A 10,596-nucleotide genomic window follows, 5' to 3' on the forward strand; every position below is an offset into this window, starting at 1 on the left:
GTTGACCAGACTATTAAAGCCTCATCCTCTGTGGCTAGGTTCAAAATACCTTATAAAAAGTATAGTATTTCATCGGATGTTCGAGGAGCGAAAGCACACCAACAGATTCTTTGCATTGAAAGCCTTAGTCTCAGTAAAAAGGGCATTTTCAAGGCATGATCTTTGAAAAAAAAAAAAAATAGACTTGTTGTGTATTCAAAGCAATTTGCCCAATGTGGCATAAATACAAACTAATTTGGACTATACCATGTTCAGATAGCAATTGATGTGTTACAGGCGCAAAAATGGAGAAAAAAAAAAAGATATTTCAAAATCATGTGATGACGTCATCATGACGTCATTTTACAATTCACGAGAACTTGCCAATATCTAACAATCTACGAAGTTTCAACGTAATCGCGTCATTACTTCGAGTTATACGACTTTTTTGGCTGATTTGATATAGATTTTCAAAAATGTAACATAAAACACCTTTAAGATGACTTCACGTGACCGGAGATGACGTCATTATGACATCATTGTCTTAGGATCATTGTTGTACCATAACCTTCGACCCCTGAAACATTGCAATTGCTCTTCTATTGGGAACTATGCAAAAAATCGCGAGTTCAGCATCGGGAAATAGGTCCCTCTTCTGGTCAGTCAAAGTCCCTCGGAGGAATAGATGTACACTAGTTACCTCATTGCCATTCAATATGTGTATATTGGTAACTCCCGGGAGTACTATTTCCCGGGAATATGCACGGTCGTTTCATGAAAAACGTTTCAGCCCGGGGTTAATTTCCTACCCCTGAGCATGGTTATTTATTTTCCCCACGAATACGCTATTTTCCGGCAACTCTCGGGGAGTGAGAAGATGGGCCAAAAGTTCCCGGGAATTTCCCAGGAAATAAAAGGGGCTAAAAGGGGCTGATAGCAAAACAATTTATTAGCCCGCCTTCGAACCAAATACACAAACTGCGGCAACCTCTGAGAAAAATCGATATTGTATCATTGGAGCTGTCATTACAACTAAAACGATTGGAACAGTGAATTATTTACACTGCCGGGTCCATTTTTAACAAAACCTCAACAAATATTTGGGGAAATTCCATCAGCGCTACCATATAGACTTCTGACGATATTAAAAATGTCAGTTCAAGATCGCTTGCTGCTTCCGGTGGTTGAATGGATGACCCAGTAAAAGGGAGTGAGAACTTGTTGATGTTGATTGAGTAGTGTACAAAACGTATGGCATGTTTGAAGGACAGGCGTAGCGTGAGTACGTATAACGTCAACATTGTGCAACGTATTTAGTTAAGAGTGAACGGACACCAGTCGCAAGAATAATGTATAAGGAGAGGCTTGCATCTTACCTTATTTTGTTTGTGTAAAACAAAAAAGAACAAAAACAAAACCATTAAGATGTGTGCCGCTAAAGGGCTTTCCATGGGGCTTTTCTGTAATTAAAGGTCCTTATGAGCAGTGAATGCACACCAATTTTTAGCCCGATCGGACAAACCATGTGGTCAGGGCAGAAACCACTAAAATCTGACAATTTTAGGGTAAAATACCATCTTTTTGGTATACATATGTCGTAACCAGGTCAATTCTCGTCACATAATATGCAAATTTGGTATCAAAATTATTAGAATTGCATGATCAAGTCAGTTCTTTTGTCAAAAATAAATTTCCTGAAATGTAGGTCACTGTAATGTTTAATTATCGTGACCTTTGACCCAGTTTTTAAAATAATGGATCATTCCAAAAATCAACGAAATAAAAATCACTTGCTAGAGCATGTCTTTCTCTATCAGAATCCACTAAGAAACAGTTGGGCTCTTTAAAATCTACAACTTTATGACTATTTGTGTACAAGTCACCATGATCTTTATTAAGTTATCGTGACCTTTGACCCATTTTTTGAAACAATGCATCATTCCGAAAATCAACAATATAAAAATCACTTGATAGAGCATGTCTTCTTCTATCAGAATCAACCAAAAAACAAGTGGGCTCTCCACAATTTACACTTTTATGACTATTTGTGTACAGTTGTTAGGTTACAAATAAGTCAAATTATATACTTGACATAGTACATCCACCAACAAAACTCACTCTTATGTTTCTAAAGTTACTAAAATTGTTCATGGTTTGCTATTTTTTCTTGCTAAGGGCTGATGTGGCTTAACCAGAATTTAAGCCCCTGTGATGAATCTTGAACAACAAATTTAAAAATTCATAATAACTCTCTAAGAAATCTTTTAGAAAAATGTGTCCACCATGCTGCAACTCTGACTTCAGGGCCAATTTTAATAGAGCTGCTGTGTTAACTGTGCGATTTCCCTTTCATATCGACGCTAACCGTATAGCACACGAAAAGGCATGCTAACCTTCAGATGAAGTCAGAGTTGCAGCATGGTAACATTTGTTGTTTACCATCTTGGAAAGAATTTTGTTTTGATCACTGCTGGTATTTTACAGTATGATTCTGGTAAGACGACATCAGCCCTCAAAATGAAAAAATCCCAAACCATTAACATTTTTAAAGGTGGACTATAACAGATTATTGATATAGCCAATATTACTATTTTTGTACAAGAAATGTAAAATAAGGACTGATATTTTAGTAGTATTCAATAAAACCTTTACCTTCATGCAAAAAAAACACAAATTCGCGCGGCGTACTCCGACCCAGAAAACTCAGTTTCGGCAAAAGCCGGTGACCCACGAACCATTCATACACAGTGTGTGACGTCACACCACGTACCGAAGCTCTGTACACAGTGTGTCAGGTCGATCGTGTGCGTGCATTTTACATGTACATTGAATGTGGAATAACATCGGACACTATAGGCTGCATTTTTTTGACACAAAAAACAGCGAAACTGTCCGATGGCAGCGGGTCTTGGGAAAACCACAGTATAGATGAGGAAAAGGCATTTCAGGGAGGCACTTCAGAGGAAAGTGAGGGCTCTAGCGATAAGGGGAGCTCACCGGACGAGAGAGAAGCCGAAGACGTGTTATGAGTACATGTAGTTAACCAGCCCGGAGACGATGATCGTCAGGCCGAAGACGATGAGCCAAACCCTGATGATCGACGGCTAAAGACAGACTGGTATGTCTTCGTTTGATCAGTTTATTTCTGCTCCCAAAAATAGTTGAAGGCTATCCTTGACTAAATTAAAACATGAACGAACATGATGGACAAGGTTTATTGTTTACCTCCATTCACGTTATAATACATGTATGTGAACAACACATGCACTGACTTAGGCAGTAGAAATGTGAGGGGAGGGGTAATTTTTGTCTTGCGTTTTATACTTTGTTGGCAAAATTCATACATTATCAATTTAAACTGATATTGTAGATAACCTATGTTGTTGTTTTTCTCCACCAAGTAACTGCGTGGTGGTTGACACATGTGCATCTACACAAATATCTCATGTACATGTATGTAACTGCTACTTTGGATTATGATTGCCTTCTGGCATGGGTATAGTTTTAAAGCAATTCAGGTACACACATGCAATATTAACACTTCACCATGCAACCCACAAATCTGTTGTTAATAATTTTGTATGAATTCTTTTGTTAATAATTTTGTATGAATTCTTTGTTTTGTTTTACAGAAAACACTGCAATGATGATTATCAGCAAGTGGTGAGCTTAGGACTATCTTGTCCGTTCAACCGCTCCCACTGACATGTTTGATGGCAGCAACACGAAGGACGTTTCCAAACCCTCGTGTACAGTACAGTGGAAGGATTTTCGTATCCACCAACGGATTAGGCAGCTTTGCTTTGGTTTATTTGTCTTCAGTCGTAACAATTTTCCAAGTTATAATGATCCAGAGGGAGTGAGAAATAATTTGATAAGCCATAATAATTTACGTATAAATGTACATGTATATTATTTCATTTTGTTCCTTTCAGATGGGTGGGTGGTTCAAATTGATTAATTTAATTTGAACCACCCACCCCTCTGAAAGACACAAAATGTAAATTACTATGACTTATAAAATTAGGTGTGTGGTTCAAATTGATTAATTTAGCACTTATGTGCAATAAACTTGTCCCCTGTTGTCAACAATACACTATGATTAACATGGTAACAACATTCAACTTGGTTAGCAGAAATATAAAAACAAAACAAAAAAACAGAAGCCATGTACACCTCCATAATAACGACAACACTAAAACTGTATGTATTTGCAAACGACAATAGTTTATTTTTGAGTTTAAAATATCAAAATTGAAAAAAGGTTGCCTAGTGATAGCGAAATCATCTGAACATTCCATCATCAAAAAAAGTTAACTATACAACCCTGTCAACGCCCCTCCCCCCCAAAAAAAGAAAACCTAAGCCATGTTATGTACCTAGTTAGCTGTGGTTCTCTTTGTAATATGTAAATTAGGTTGTACATTAAAAGAATATAATAAAATCATTGTGTACAGACCATGTCATTCTGTTTTTAAACAAAGTTGATTGTACTACCCTGGTTACCCCCCCCAAAAAAAAATATATATATAAAAAATAAAATAAAAACCCACATCAATGTGTACAAGCTAGGGCCCAATTTCATGGATCTGCTTACTGTAAACAAAGAATCGACACTTGCGGAAGCAGGAAATTCTGTGCTTGCGTCAAGCGTGTTTCACAGGTTACCAGCAAATTTTGCCTTTTGCGGGTCATGGGTGCATACTTGGTTTATACCAGGCATTCTACGCTTACAAAGTATTAAGCGCAGAAATTTAGCCTTTGGACGTAAGCAGAGAACCGTGATCATAGCGCACATTTTGGTGGTGAACAGATCCATGAAATTGGGCACAGGTCATTCTTTCTTCAAACAAAGTTGAACCCACTACCTTTGAACCCCCACCCCCCCCCCCCAAAAAAAAAAGCTGTTGCATCCTTTTCCGGTTGGTGAAGGTTGATGTCAATGACACGGGGGTTACACATCAGCTGTGGATGGAGTTGTTTTCATGTCTTGTCACCCTGCTGACAATGAACAAGTGCATTGTGCATGCATTCTATGCGTATCTGTTTAATGAAAAATAAAAAACAAAACCAAATAATCGTTATGTTGGATTTCTTGAAAATTTACAAGGCAGAAATACAATCTCGGAAGGTTTGACGTAACACCATGTACTGACAATCTCTCTTTGAGTTGGCGTAGTTTTAAAAAGAACCTTACAGGAGTTAACGCAAAACCAGTACAAAAGGAGTCCACATGCAACAAAACCAAGGGGGCAGGTTTTCTTTATGTCAGATAGAAAACATGACCTCCAACCACCCCCTCCCCCAGATCTACACCTAGTACAAAACTGTTCAGGTACAGATCGGGTGGGGGGGGGGGGTTGTTCTTGCGATTCAACACCCCATCCCCTCCCCCCCCCTCCACCGTGAACAGTTTTCAAAGGGGCAGCTGAAAAACTAAAAATGAAGAAATCATCTGATCCTCTGAAAATTTGCATGCATAGGCCTACTACTTACCTAAAGTGCTATTAAGAATCTTAGGTCTCCATTTCTAATTCTGGCTAGCATGTCTCCGTACTGCATTGTCTTCGTCCTGCATTCTCATTGTAGTGTAGAGCTGCGAGTTATTTCTGTACAAAAAAATATAAAAACAAAAAATAAATAAATAAATAAAAAAACTAGTGCTGAAAAAGAACTGGCCTTATTTTACAAATGCAAATATAGTAAACACTCCATAATTAACCGTGCCAAGCCAATTAACACAGCTATAGGAAAACTTCAGACTAAACTTCTCTGGAATTGGTAATTCTTGAATTAGGAGGGAAAAATTCTGAATGACCATGGATGGGCAATTATATGGATGGGAGTTTGAACATATTTTTGAGCTGTGCCTTAAAAAAAAAAAGCGAACCATTCTTAGGCAGCTTTGGCAAAAACAATGTCCAGCAATCCAGTATCGACCAATATAAATACATGTCCAGCAATCCAGTATAGACCAATATAAATACATGTCCAGCAATCCAGTATAGACCAATAAAAATACATGTCAGAGGCCAATAAACTGTTAACTGTAACAATCAACTTTTTAAATGGATTAATATAGTGTTCACACATGGTTGAGCATGAACATGCCAGAAAGTGTAAACCAGGGCATAAACATGCCTAAAGCTCTTGGGTGGCTACATGGATTCATCACTCAACAGAGTCAATACACTATGTAGCTATTTTATGGTAGTCGGGTCAGATTCAGAGCATGACATCGTGTCATTTGACAACAAGATGATTGTTCCTTGCATGAAAAGGGTAGAAACTAGAGATTGTTTACTATTTTTCTTATTACAATTACATGTACATGTATTGGGCCTGAATTAATAATGGAGATAGTTTCTCAGTAGTAGATTTGTAAAAATTATTAACAAGTACTTACCAGGCTTTTCTCCCTCTCTTTTCTGTAATGCCACTTGATTCTTTTGCTGTTCCACGGCCACTTGCGACCAGGGCCACGGCAGAGGGACCCCGCCGACGTCGTAGCATGCACAAGCAGCACTGGCTGGGGCCTGGTTGTAGAAGATCCCCCTGAATTCTCTCAGTGCTTAGAGGTTTAAATTTCGGAATCGATCCAGGCTTCTTACACAAACTTTGAAACTTCTAGTGCATCCACAAACAACCAAATAGTCGGCAGTATTTATAGCTGATACATTAGAAACAAAAAGCTTCGTAGCACACACGCACGCCTATAGTGTGGATGAAAACGCATACACAACACACGGAGTAACATGGCGTAATCTTTGTTTACTCTCGTTGCTTCATGGGTATGACATCACCATTTTTTGACCGCGTTCATGACGTCCGCTGGTTTACAAATCCGCTTGGATTTCAGTGTTGGTTTAATAGCCGGGAACCAGTACAGGGCGGGAAATTTCAAAATCGAAGAATCGAGGTCAAATTTTTTCGGTCAAATTGTAGCAAAATTATTTGGAGAAAAACATGACCACAACAATGAATTGATAGCTGAACACAACATAAACAAGTTCTGATAGTGATTTTAATGTAGGAGTACCATTATAGTCCATCTTTAATAACTTTGTAATTTTTTTGGTGGATTTATAAAGTAAAGTATATATAATTGACTAATTTGTAACCTACCAACTGTACAAAAATAGTCTTAAAGTTGTAATTTTTGAAGAGTCCAGTTGTTTCTAAGTGGATTTTCATAGAGGATGACATGCTCTATCAAGTGATTTTCATTTCGTAGATTTTTGGAATGATGCGTTATTTAAAAAATTGGGTCAAAGGTCACGAAAACACATTAAAGATCATAGTGAGTTGTACAAAAATAGTCATAAAGTTGTACATTTTGAAGAACCCAACTGTTTCTTAGTGGATTATGATAGAGGAAGACATGCTCTATCAAGTGATTTTCATTTCGTTGATTTGTGGCATGATACATTATTTTGACAAAAGAGTTGATTTGAGCATGCAATTCTTTTCATTTTGATACTAAATTGGCATATATGTGAAAACAATTGACATGGTTATGACATATTTTTACAAAAAAAGTGGTATTTTACCCTAAAAATGTCAGATTTTAATGGTTTCTGCCCTGACCTCACGGTAAGTCGGATCGGGTTAAAACTTGGTGTGCATTCATTTCTCATTAGGACGTACAAGCACAGCAATTTTTATCAGAATCGGAAGACATGAGATAAAAAGGTGTTTGGTCTGACATGGAATGACAGTCAAGGGCTGTTTTAGAAGCAAAACTCGGATGTAAAATCTCCTAGAAATTGAAAATTTGAAGTTAAACATAACTTCCCCGAGAAAACAAAACAATGGTCACTATTAAGAGGTCACATGCACAACACGAAGACACATGGCTAAGAAGGGGGAAACAATATTTCCCTTCGCCATTTGTAAACGCGTGTATACCACCGGGATTAGGCTATTATTTAGAAAGAAAACCACATAGCGCAGCCCCCCCCCCCCCCCCCATTTACCCAGATGGGCGGTATGTATAGTTCTGCGAGTGAATTATGTTATCCAGTGCACTGTTCATTGCCCATTATTTAGGACTGGGCTAAAAAAATATGCTGTTGATAGCATAAAACATTGTGAGAAACGACTCCCTCTGAAGTAGTTTACGAGAAAGAAGTAATTTTCCACGAATTTGATTTCGAGACCTCAGAATACATTTTTAGATCTCAAGATCAAACATCTAAAAGCACACAACTTCGTGTGACAATGGTGTTTTTTCGTTAATTAATATAATATTATCTCGAAACTTCGACAGCCAATTGAGTTTAAATTTTCACAGATTTGTAAATTTATGCATTTGTTGAGATACACCAAGTGAGAAGACTGGTCTTTGACAATTACCAATAGTGTCCAGTGTCTATAAGCCGCAATTTGTTGTAATCTTTTTATTAGCTTTTGGTGAACTAAATCTGTGGTATTCGATCATGGGTAATTCTGTGCTATAGTTCCATTTTCATATTACCTATATTTTATTACTGTTTTCTGTTGTGTGTATTTGAAATAATGTCTTTATTATCAAAATATTATATTTGTAAATATTCTTATCTGTAAAAAAAAAAAATTCTTAATTCGGCCTCTGGCTGTGATGACTTTTTATAAATAAAGCATAACAATACAATTCAATTTTCCCGGGGTTCTCTGATCAAGGGCCCCGGACAAAAAGCCCTTGTAGGTTTTAAAATCTGTAACGATTCGTGATTTTTCGCCGCGATCTTTTTCCAAGAAATGAATTAAAGACACTGGACAATATTGGTTATTGTCAAAGACCAGTCTTCTCACTTGGTGTATCTCAACATATGTATAAAATAACAAACCTGTGAAAATTTGAGCTTAATTGGTCGTCGAAGTTGCGAGATAATAACGGACGAAAAAAAACACCCTTGTCACAAGAAGTTGTGTGCGTTTAGATGGTTGATTTCAATACCTCGAGTTCTATAAACCTGAAAATTACTTCGTTCTCGAAAACTACGTCACTTCAGAGGGAGCCGTTTCTCACAATGTTTCATACCATAAACATCTCCCCATTACTCGTCACCAAGTAAGGTTTTATGTTAATAATTATTTTGAGTAATTACCAATAGTGTCCACTCCCTTTAAAGGTTGAAAGGAAAAGAAAAAAAAGAAAACAAATCAGCTTGAAAAAGCTCCAATAAATGTCAATGTTGTAACGAGTATTTGAATCCACAAACAGGACCCATGCATGGTAGGGTTCGCGTTGATTAGCTTTTTTGTTAATGTTGTGTTATTTTTTTAGTCAAGCATTTTACACAAAATTACACACTAGACTTTTCAAGGGATTGACGTAAAACAATTGATTGGTTACCAATCTTGTTTAGGCACCTTTATGTAAAAATACACTCATAACCTCCTCCCTCGCCTTTTCACGTCTTACTTCACCTTTATATTAAAGGAACACGTTGCCTTGGATCGGTCGAGTTGGTCTTTGAAAAGCGTTTGTAACCGTTTTTTATAAAATGCATATGGGTAGAAAGATTTAAAAGTAGAATACAATGATTCACACAAACATGCCTCGAAAATGCGTGGTTTTCCTTTTACCCCGTCGACTAACACGTCGGCCATTTATGGGGGTCAAAATTTTGACTCCCATAAATGGCCGACCATGTTAGTTCGCACACTAGATGGAAAACCACGCAATTTCGAGGCAAACTTGTGTGGATCATTGTATTCTACTTTTAAAACATCTTTCCAACCATATGCATTTTATAAAAAACGGTTACAAACGCTTTTGTTTTGACCAACTCGTCCGATCCAAGGCAACGTGTTCCTTTAATAAAGAAGCTCAAAACCACAACACTAGATGTAGTAACAATTATGCATGTCTGTCACTTTCGCACGCACTTGATACACATCCATTACTCTCCGTGACTACGGTTCTTGTCTTTGGAATTCGGTTGACCATACTATCAAAGCCTCATCCTCTGTGGCTAGGTTAAAAATACCTTATAAAAAGTATAGTGTGCCATCGGATGTTCGGGACAACGGCGCGCCCAATGTGAAGGGGGGGGGGGGGTGGGGGGGGGGGGCATCGGGGGCTTGAGCCCCCCCCCCCCCCCTCCCCCAAGAGGGTAAAACAAACCCCCAAAAAATAAATAACGGGGGAGGGGAGGAAGGGGAAAGGAACAAAGAGCCGAGGAGAAAAGTCGCAAATGCGTGTGTAGTTTTTGGTTTTTATTTCCGGTGGAAGTATTTTCTTTTCTTCCTTGCCATTCGAATTTTTTTCCCTGCCAAAATAACTCTTTTATCTGGGATTTTCGAGAACGCGAGGTGCGAAGTGCGAAGTGAAAGATATTGAACACATCTAATGCAATGATCTTATTACAACTCCCTTGTAATTGTGTAAACTTGCAACAATAATGTAGTGGCTCGGCTAATAGGAGAGCCGGTCCTCTAATGAATAAAGGACGAGCATTCGCCAAACTGCAATAAATAAATAATAAATGCCAGTCAATGACAGCTAATATATATCAATAGAACTTATCCTGCATAGGTTTAGTTCATTTAACTCATAGCACACATACAAAAAGTTACAACACTACAGTATACAATACAATACATGTAGCCTACATTACACCTTTCCAATGC

At 37.8% G+C, this 10,596-nt stretch overlaps 1 long non-coding RNA gene across 1 annotated transcript; it reads right to left on the reverse strand.

The window, feature by feature from the left end:
- Positions 1 to 3,926: 3,926 nt before the first annotated feature.
- LOC139943289 (uncharacterized) lies at positions 3,927 to 7,023 on the reverse strand. The gene is made up of 3 exons (XR_011786797.1): positions 6,386 to 7,023; positions 5,476 to 5,588; positions 3,927 to 5,022 (listed from the first exon to the last, which is right to left on the reverse strand). It is a non-coding gene; the product is annotated as an uncharacterized lncRNA (long non-coding RNA).
- Between the last annotated feature and the right edge of the window lie 3,573 nt (positions 7,024 to 10,596).

Source organism: Asterias amurensis, chromosome 10 (assembly GCF_032118995.1).
Source record: "Asterias amurensis chromosome 10, ASM3211899v1".
Taxonomy (NCBI): domain Eukaryota; kingdom Metazoa; phylum Echinodermata; class Asteroidea; order Forcipulatida; family Asteriidae; genus Asterias; species Asterias amurensis.